Below are 6,358 nucleotides of genomic sequence, written 5' to 3' on the forward strand. Positions count from 1 at the left end.
TAAAGCCACAGCAGCGGAAAAAAATTAGGATGAGGTTACCAATGGCTCTTGGCATCAGTCTGACTTGACTCTGGTAATAGCCAAGGTAAAACCCAGAGCAGAACAAAGCCTCCGAACATCTCCAGTACTTCCTAAAAATCCCAAGCCTAAAGACTGGTCTAGAGAAGGGCAAGGAAGATAAGGCTGGAAAAGGGTAAAACCCCCTTTTATTAAAAAAAAATGCACCGCTGTAGCTCAACCTCCTGGTTGTGGGCTGTGACAAGCAGGGGCAGAGCACTGCCATGCCAGCACCGAGCAGCTCCACCACTGTGCCTGCCCACAGGGGCTGCCATGAGCTGCTGCACTGGCTTCCAAGCAAGGGTGTAACAAGGTGCATCCCTCAGGCCCTGCACTCCAGGAACCCCACGTGGATTTCATTCCAAAACACAGAACTCCAAAGTTTCCGGGGACGGGTTTCATGAAACCTAGCTCTTTTCTTCAAGTTTTATCTTAGGGAAGGCTAAATTTTTTATGCTTCCTTGTGGACAAGAAAGCTAGAAAGGGTAACTTAAATTACTCCAAAGGAATGAAAACCAGAAAAAAAAAAAAACCACACATTTATTTTTCTAGCTACCATAAAGTTGCCATCAATTTAAAGAAGAACAGAGACAAAATAGAGAAGAGTGCCCCGGGACAGGCTAATACCTATAAGCAGGTCAGCTCCGGGGGTGAGAGGAGTTTTCCAAACTGCAGGGCTGACTGCTGAGCTCCTAAATGACCCTCTCCCTCACCAGGACAGTTTTTTTTCCCCCCCAGTCTCCCTCCCAGGAGCCTACAGACACAAGTACCTGCCACATGAATATATGAGAGGTCCAGCCAAGCCTTTTGAGGATCTCTGACCAAAAATGGGCCGAATGACCAGCCTGCCTTCTCTAAGTACAAACCATTTAAGACTAGCAGCACGAGGGGACTACTGAAAAGGGGCTGGGCCAGCACCAACAAACCATGCCCACCTCACCACGAGCTTTGCTGTTCTGACCACAGCCACCACACAAGGGCTCTCTGGCTTGTTAATGCCCTTCACCGAGTCATTTTAGTGTGCTAATTTGGCAGAAAACCCCCTGTATTTATCCTGGGCTAGCTTCCTGCTGGGTTAGCTTGCCGAGAAGGCTCAGCTAAGGGCCACTGCCACGCCAGAGCACAAGCCACGGACAGGGCAGGACTGAACCCGGACAGCTCAATCAGCTCAGGCAGGTGCGGAGCACAAACCTACATGGAATAACAGCTGTTGGGGCTTTCTGCTACTCCCCCTCTCACAGCCTTGTGTTCACTCTGTCTGTGAGCAGCTGGGGTGGCCAGCATCCCTCTGCTCTCACGTCCTGCTGGAGCCAGAGCTCCTGAGCATCCTGCATCCACGTCCCAAGCACCAGGTTCCTGTGGCTCCAGGTGGTGTGCCAGAGCCTACCTCAGGCACCCAGCTTTGGGAAGTCAGCCAGCCCGGCACTTCCATACCATTTTAATCGAGTGGACTCCAAACAGGAGCGGAGATCTGGACGTTTCTAAGGCAGTTCTTCAGGGAGACCCTGCAGCTGGCCCAGACCCACAGCCAGTTGTACAAGCCCTGCTCTGTGGGTGCCCGAAGCAGATGCTGACAGCCAAGCACAGCTTTAAGCAGGCTCCCCCCCAGGCACCGCCATGTGCCCCATCCCTGCCGCCCCCCGAGCTGCTCGGCTCCAGAGCTCAGTCCCACTCGGCTGTTGGTGCAGGACCTTGAACAAGTACTAAATAAATGAACAAGTCATTTCCTGCAAGGCCAAACAAGTTCCCTGCCAAAGAGGTCACATACCACACTCTGGCCTGATGCCTCTCCCGAGTTTATGAGGGTAAATTCCCACATCCAGGGGTCCAAGGATTACAGCATTACATCTGGGCTAGGATTACTCGCACTGGAGCTTGGATTACGCTCTGCTGGAGAGGTGAGGAAAACAACTGCTTTTGTGCTTTCATTGCATGACCTCTAAAGTTCGGTTTGGGTTTCTTGGTTTGCACAAACTAAAACATTCAAATGAAATCAGGGAGTTTTCACTTAACTCCCAGCCAGAGGACCAGGATCTGTCACACCAAGGTTCTTCAACGTTATTTTGGCAGTAAGGAGATCTGTAAGGAAAAGCCCTCTGAGGCAGGGCCCGTGACAAAGCGGTCAGGAGGAAACAGCCTACGTGGCTCATTCCAGTCCTGTGAGCTCCTCCAGCCAGCACAGGGGTGCAAGGCAGACATGCCAGGATCTTCGCTCCCACCACGCCATCCAGGATCGCTCACAGGCTTTCTGTCAATGTGCTCTCATGACACAGATGCTCTCAACCCTCCACAGGCCACAAGGACCAGGCAATTATCAGTCCTGTGAAAACAGCCTGAGCTTCGGATTTGGGGTAATTCTCAGAGCCAGTCAAAATGCAGGCCTTGCTCCGCCCCTCTGAATACTTCACTCCCAATCAAGTTAAAACAAGACTTATAAGCAACCCAAATCTTCCATGCTTGAATCACACAGGCAACTCCATGTGCTTGGATGTGCCCATCCCCATGAGTAAGGCCTGCAGAATCGGACCCAGCTTTCCCTTACCCTCCTGCCAAAAACACGGGAACACAGAAAGAAGAAAAGAAAAACCCACTGACTGATGCCCCTGCTATTTTTGCTGTCTGACAGCAAACTGGTAAAAGGCCTGACTCAGAAGCCTCTCTTGAAAAACCTGAATCATTACTATTTGAGAGATGGTCTCATGTAATGAAGTCTCCACTCCTCCCTCTCTTTAGAAGAGAGAATTTGAGTCAGACTGATGAGGGGGGACAAAGAAGGAAAAAAATGAAGCAAGAAAAAAAAAAGAACTTCATGCTTCCTTTGGCTCTTTCTGCAAGGATGGCAGGGTCACTCGGTCCAGCAGTTGGCAGCTGGACCTGGGGTCTGTAGGGCCGTGTTTGATCTCAATTACACCTCTCAGTTACCAGTGTGACTTCCTTACCGTGAGAGCATAACCACAGACTTACACTGCCTGGAAGACAGAAAGAGGCATCCCAGCTCCATGTTCACTGCCTGGATGAACTATGGGAACTTGGATTTCTTCTTAATATGCGCTGTATCTATTTCTGAAAACCTGAGCCTTGTGGAATACAGAGATCATTGGAATGAGCCTCATATAAACATTATAATGTTTTAACACTTTGTTATTACGCATCATTTAGCATCAGGAGATCTCAAAGCCACTTGACAAAGAGCCTCGTTTTCCAGACCCAGCCAAACGAGAGATTAAGTCCCTCAGAAAAGCAGTGGGAGGCACCACAACAGAAACCCAGAGCTTGTGCCCTGTCCCTCACTCCAGATGGTTCATCAATTAAAACACTGTGGTTACCTGCCTCTTCAAAAGGGCTCTAGCCTGTTTCCTGCAGGGAGATGCAGTACACACACTGCACAAAGGAGGCTCTGGCACCTCACACCCCTCTGCACACACAGGTCACCACTGACCCGAAAAGCCACGCTCCTCCAGATCCAGGCTATGGCCAGCCAGCGCCTGAGGGGAGGGGGACTGACTAAAAAAAACAGCAGCATTAAAAACGACAATGTATCATCCTAAAAGGTGATTCAAGCCTGGGGTTACCGAGCTGGATCACACCTCGATGTGAAGGCTCTCCAGGAGCAGCAGCCACTCCAGCACCCCCACTGCAGCCCAGCAAAGCTCACGCCCGGCCTGACACCGCGGGTCCCTCTGGCAGCAAGGGAGTGAGGGAGCTGTGCCAGCCGTGCCAGCCAGGCACACCACGAGCGCCCTGAATGGCACAGCGAACACCACCCCGGAGCGCAGGGACAGAGAGGCCACTCGACACCACAGCACTGCAGTCCAGTCAGAAGTTTGTGCTGGATCTCAAACCCCCCATAAACAGAAGCACACCTTTGCACCTCCCGCCCACAAATGCCAGAGAGCATCAGGCTGTAGGCGAGGCTCCCCAGAGAGCCCGGTCACTTTGGGCCCGTGGATGCAGTGGGCACTGTGGAAAATTTCCACCTGTAAAATGATTCTTCTCCTTGCCACTGCCAGCTCTGCATGGCTGCAGGCACACAGGGCGCCGGCTCTATTGTGCCATTCCTCACCTCTCAGACTAATTTTAAGCAAACTCTGATCACAACGTGAGACGGGCTCCCAAACTGAAGCGAAACAGCGAGAGCTCTGACACAAGTTTGCAGCACCAGCTGGGAAACGTTTGGGCAGCTCAAGCAGAGCACAGACAAATGCACCTGTGGCACTGCCATTTACAGCCAACGGAGCTCCCTTTGCATCAGCAGGGACCCTAAAACACGGGAGGGGAATCCACACTGCCCTTCAGGGAGAGGAGTGCACTCTGCCCCCTCTAAAGCAGGCCTCAAATTTACCATGTCATCTACAGTTTTTCACGTGGCAAAGGCAAGCAGCATGCAGCCAGTCTGCTCTGCTGGAGATGGACCATGACAGAAAGGGGGAAGAGAGCACAGGTCTGGCGCACACCTTTGAACCAGCAGCCTTGATGTTTAGGTAGAAGGATGGACACCGGTGTCACACATCCACATCTACCGTACAGGTAGAACTAAACATAATTCAGTACATGCACACACTCCTGTTTACTTACAACGATGCTCATGTCTTTCCTGGCCTTACTCCTCGGAAGGAATCACCACGTTTGAGAGAAAAAGCTTAAGTTTTAGAAGACACGCACAAAAAAAAAAAAAGACAATTAGATTAATTTGGGGGCATTCAAGTCCTGAGCCTTAAAAACCCATCCGAACACCGTTATACTCCACCAGAAACACTGCGCTGAAGCCTTATCTGATGTTTGTGCTCTTCCCTAAACATCAGAGCATTCCTCACACCATGCTGGACACCGTGAAACCCTTCAGACACGTCTGTTTATTTAAAAAGCAAATTCGAGTCACGGAGGGGTACGCTCTCCTTCGCTTAAAGGAAAATAAGCCGTGGCTAAATTCTGCTTAACACTCAAAGAGCAGCGAAGCGAAACGCGGAGCGGTCCCGATCGCCCCGCGCGCGGCCGGTGCCCGGCGGGCAGGGGACACCCGCACCGAGGGCACGGTCCCTCCGCCTCGGCCTCGCCCCCGGGACCCCGCTCCGACCGCCCCGAGCCCTCCGCGCCCCCGAGCCCGCGGCCGCCGGGACCCTCCGGGCGCCGGGCGGGCCCCGCTCCGCCCCGCCGAGCTCCGACCTCCGGCAACTTGCGCTCCCCTCCGCCCGCGGAGCCGCCGCGCCCCCGGCGCACAACGCCCCGGCCCGGCCGGGCCCCGGCGCGGACCACCGGCCAGGGCAGCCCCGGCTGCCCCGGCCCTCGCTGCCCTCCCTCCGCAGCCCGGCTCCCCCGGCACCGGCGGCCCGGCCGCGATGCCGCCCCCCGGCGCGGCCCCGCACCGCCGGCCCCGCACTCACCGCCGCGCGCGGCCGCGCCGCCGGCCAGCAGCAGGGCCAGGGCGGCCAGCACGCCCAGCTGCCCCCGCAGCAGCTCCCCTCGCCCTCGCCGCCGCCGCAGCCGCCGCCGCTCCACCGCCGGGGCGCCCATCGCGGCCGCTCCGCTGCGCTCCGACCGCTCCCCGCGCCGCGCCGAGCCCCGCCGGGCTCCGCAGCACCGCCCCCGACCGCCCCGCACCGCCCGCCCCTGCACGGGCGGGACGGGGCGGGGACGGCTGGGCTGGGGGGCACTGCCCTCAGCCCACTGCCCGCTGCTCCCAACCCGCTGCCCACTGCCCACTGCCCACTACTCCCGACCCACTGCTCACTGCCCTCAGCCCGCTGCCCACTGCCCACTGCTCCCAACCCACTGCTCCCAGCCCACTGCCCAGGGCTCCCAACCCACTGCTCCCAGCCCACTGCCCACTGCCCTCAGCCCACTGCCCACTGCTCCCAACCCACTGCCCCCAACCCACTGCCAGCTGCCCCCAACCCACTGCCCCCAGCCCACAGCCCAGGGCTCACACCACCCGCAGGGGTCCAGCTGGGGGCACAACCCAGCCTGGCCTCAGCTTCGCTGGCCATGGCTCCCTCGCTCCCACCACAGCTCCCGACCCCGCCGGGGCGCTGGGGCACAGGACAGCCCAGGCACAGCCACCCCATCCCTCTGCTGCTGGGGCTCCCAGGCTGGAGAAGCTGGGCTGGACGGAACCTTTCCTCTGTCCTTCCACGTAAAGTCATAATTAGTATTGCAACAGTAATGCAGGTATCTGTGGGCTCTGCTGAGACAGGGGTATTGTGCACACACAAGGGAACAGCTGCCTCTGCAGAGTCCACAGTGGTGCAGGGACACCATTATCCAGGAATGGAACTGGAATTACATGACGGATATACATTTTTTG

The 6,358-nt window shown here is 56.2% G+C and overlaps 1 protein-coding gene across 2 annotated transcripts in view; it reads right to left on the reverse strand.

Annotated features, from left to right (window-relative positions):
- SLC24A3 (solute carrier family 24 member 3) overlaps window positions 1-5,472 on the reverse strand; it is a 114,467-nt gene extending 108,995 nt beyond the window's left edge. For both annotated transcript variants that reach the window (XM_032682415.1, XM_032682414.1), the window contains exon 1: window positions 5,439-5,472. The gene's annotated coding sequence lies outside the window, so the exon portion shown is untranslated. The remainder of the gene's footprint in view (window positions 1-5,438) is intronic.
- Window positions 5,473-6,358: the final 886 nt, after the last annotated feature.

This window comes from Chiroxiphia lanceolata, chromosome 3 (assembly GCF_009829145.1).
Source record: "Chiroxiphia lanceolata isolate bChiLan1 chromosome 3, bChiLan1.pri, whole genome shotgun sequence".
In the NCBI taxonomy this organism is placed as follows: domain Eukaryota; kingdom Metazoa; phylum Chordata; class Aves; order Passeriformes; family Pipridae; genus Chiroxiphia; species Chiroxiphia lanceolata.